Genomic DNA, 3,670 nt, shown 5'->3' with positions numbered 1-3,670 from the left:
TTGGTTTTATTGTAATGACTCTTAATGTAACCTGTCAGGAATCCTGGACATCCCTGTGTACAAGAACCGGATTCACTCACTTCACGTCCTGTTCACACTCTACTCTGAATTCAAAAACTCACAGGTTAGTTTCAGACATTCTACAATATTACATTAAATAATATAAAATGCTTTTCACAATCTGCAAATATTGATTACTTGTTTCGCATTATTTGTATTATGTGACATGTATTCACTTTTTTTTGTAAAGCACAGGATTTTAGATGTTGAAGTTCTGGGTTGTATTATTGAAGTATTATTATTTTTGTTCTCCTGTTATCAGCACTTTAAATCTGTAGCGGAGGGCCAGAAATCCGACACACCGCCTGCTTCACGTACAGCCACTGCTGAATTAGAAAGACTCACTTTGGACTGAAGTCTCCTTCATGGCATATTTTCTTACATCCTGTTTTGTTCTTAGCTGTTGTATCGCCAGTTGAAGTTGTGAAGCTACATTCTGTTCTGCATATTAGATTGTATGAATTCTTCACATGTTTATGTTTAGCAGGCTTGTTTTTCCAGACTCTTCGCAGATTTTTTTTAGGAGATATATCGTTAAATAACAGTATGTACTGTATAAATATCCCAGAAAAATAATACTAAATTAAACTGAATCAACAGTAAACACTGAAAGGCATTTAGCAAAGCAAGATGACATTATAGCCATAATCAGATTTAAATGATACACTGAACCAGAGTAAGCTGTCCTTTATGATTTAGTTAAAAGTCTAATATACTCTGTAAAACAATGTACGAGAGTTGTTGTCTATTAGATAATTTGAATAAAAGCAGCCCTGCCTTCTTCCTTGTTCTAACCGCTTTTTATTTTCCTGTCATGGTTTTTAGTGGCTATTTTTTACTCTGAAATGACAGCAGTTTTGAGTGCAATAAAGAGCATCATATTAAGAACGTCTACAGATTTGAATGATTTGATTAATGGTTATGAGTCATAATAAAATGCTGAATTAGCTACAAGAAGATCTAGAAGTCTAGATCAAGAAATCTAACTCCTGATTTACGATGACTGGATGTTACATTCATATTTGGCTGTTTTTCTTCACTGTATTGGGCAAGTATGGCTAATCATTTCAATGGCTAGATAAATAAAATGTATAATTTTCAAAAGCTAGATATGTTACATATAAATGATATTTAATTTCCTCCATGTCAATTACTACATTTTACATTTATGGTCATTATATGATTTAGTATATTTCACTCAGAAGAATTTGTTTATTAATCGTAACGTACATACATATAGATTTGACAGCGAGAGAAATTGAAGTCAAAGAAGTGCAGACGGGCTTATACAGACGTGTTGAGCTGACTGGAGAGGAACTTGATCAACATACTGCTGATTCTCTGCACTCAGTGGAATGAACCAAATGAAATGGATCAATAACATGTCTACGTTTTAGGAAAACCACCACATTCAGTGCTGCATACAGTCAATGCTGTGGCACAGCTCATTTCTATTTAAACAATAACAGCCTCATTCTGGAGAACGTACCGCAAAGTATGAAGGAGGCTTCACTGAAACAATAATTAGAGGAAACGGCACTACAAATATGCTACGCTTTACATTAATTATTCAGTGTAAGTCAGACCTATCACAGTCATGCTTATTCATGTAGAATTCATCTAATTTTGCTGTGCTTGTGCTCATTAATATGCTTTACTTTAAGACCCTCCAAGTGCAACAGAAATTGTGGTCTCCTGGACCTCCAGCACATCTGTAACTCTCAAATGTGAAGTGAGCGGCTTATGTCTGCATCTGATGTGGAAGAGAGAAGGAGTCCCTATTCTAGAGAAACACAGACACTTATTCAGTGAGAGGAACCAAACTCTACACATCAGCAACATAACCAGCTCTGATTACAGGACGTACAGCTGTATTGATTCAAATGCATATGGAGAATCAGAAAAGCACACATATATTACCGGTGAGCAGTAGTTCATTCATTGTGCATCTTACATGAATCCTCAAAATGATGCCAGATTTTAATATTCTGTTTAGGAGCAGGAATTAAACCTAAAACATCTTTAAACACAAAGACATTTCGTAAAACATCTTTCAACAGAAACAGAATCAAGAAAAAGAAAGAAGCATTGCATAATCCTGTAATTTTCTGTTTTTCTTTTAAGGTGAGAACTCAACTGTTAACCGAGGAAATGGCGCTGGTGGTCAAACTCAGTCTGATCAGATTGTGCTTTCAAGTGGACTTACACTCGCAGGAGTTTTGGGACTGTGCATTGTGTTCTACTGCCTTTACAAAAACCATCACAGTAAGATTTTCTCCCAAATAAAGGTTCATAAATGTTGCTTTAGCAAACTAATTGTTTATGAAACCCACATCCTTCATGATTTAGATTTATTCTGTGACTCAGATCATGAACCTCAATACCACGTAATCTCAGCATCTCAGTTCTCACCCAGTTGTTCTCAAAAACGCCAGTTTGAAAAAAAGAAATATGAATCAGAAACACAAAAACCAGACAAATTTCCCCCTTTAAAAACTCCCCAGCTATTCTGCAGGCTACCTAAAACATGAAATACAATTACAGCAATTATTGCATTTCATTTCTATTTTGTAAAGAATGTTTTACTGTTGTTGTATTTTTAGGGCAAAGAGCAGAAAATGGCAGAACTACAGATGAAGGTATTAAAAAATGAGTCTATCTATTTAACTATCGATAAGCTTGTATTGATTATACCAGTTGTAATTGTATAATATATGTGAAATATACTTCACAGGGGGTGCAGACAATGACCTTGGTAGTTATCAGGTAATAGACAATCAAAAGCATTAATAAACAGATGTGTAATAATGAATTTAGTACATAAATTCTGTAAAGCTGATGTTAATATGATGAACAGTTAAGACAATCTTCATTATCTTAAAGACCCAACGAAAATACAAAAAGTGTTTTGTGGCTTTTATTTCATATATACTACCTTTGAGGCCTCTATAAGCTAATGCAATGTTAACAAATCAGGTTTTCAAACATGAGTCAGGGCTCATGTTTGAAATGTAAGCTAAAGTTAAAGGCTAATAGTTTGGCTCTTTAAATTGACTCTTTCTGTCTAATAATTGTCAATCATAACTAACTAATAATAATAATAGACAATAATATTATTAACTATAATAAACATAACATTTATTATAATATTGCTTTGTCCTGTTGCGTGACACTTAAAGATTTAATTTTGTGCTTAATATTCTCACAATTTCCATACACTGCGCTGCACCGGAAGTTGCGGTGGTCACTGAGCCTAAATGCCACTGTCAGGTCATTTCATTGGGTCTTTAAGTCATGAAACAATCTCCGTGTATCCAGCAGAATGATTAATGCGATTTTTTTAATATAAACATATTAATAATACCTGTTTACTCCGACCACTCCTGTCACTCAGGAAGTACCTGTCACTGAAGAGGTGACTCCTTTACCGTACGTCTACACAGACTTCATTAAGCCGAAAGAGAGCAGTCAGGCCTCCGCTGCAGCGACACACTTTGAGGACTTTGGTTACTCTGAGGTCGGACCCACATGCAGGGAAGAAACAGCCGTTCTAGATGAGCGTGTCTCTAATGAACAGTCCACAGCGTGTCCTGATGCTGGAGAGGGGTAA

General features: G+C 35.4%; 1 pseudogene; it reads left to right on the top strand.

Annotated features, from left to right (window-relative positions):
• Positions 1-1,059: 1,059 nt before the first annotated feature.
• Positions 1,060-3,670, top strand: LOC107691684 (uncharacterized; annotated as a pseudogene).

Source organism: Sinocyclocheilus anshuiensis, unplaced genomic scaffold (genome assembly GCF_001515605.1).
Source record: "Sinocyclocheilus anshuiensis isolate Anshui unplaced genomic scaffold, SAMN03320099.WGS_v1.1 scaffold186, whole genome shotgun sequence".
Classification (NCBI taxonomy): domain Eukaryota; kingdom Metazoa; phylum Chordata; class Actinopteri; order Cypriniformes; family Cyprinidae; genus Sinocyclocheilus; species Sinocyclocheilus anshuiensis.
The sequence above is the reverse complement of the archived record's forward strand: the minus strand, read 5'-3'. Positions and strand labels throughout refer to the sequence as shown.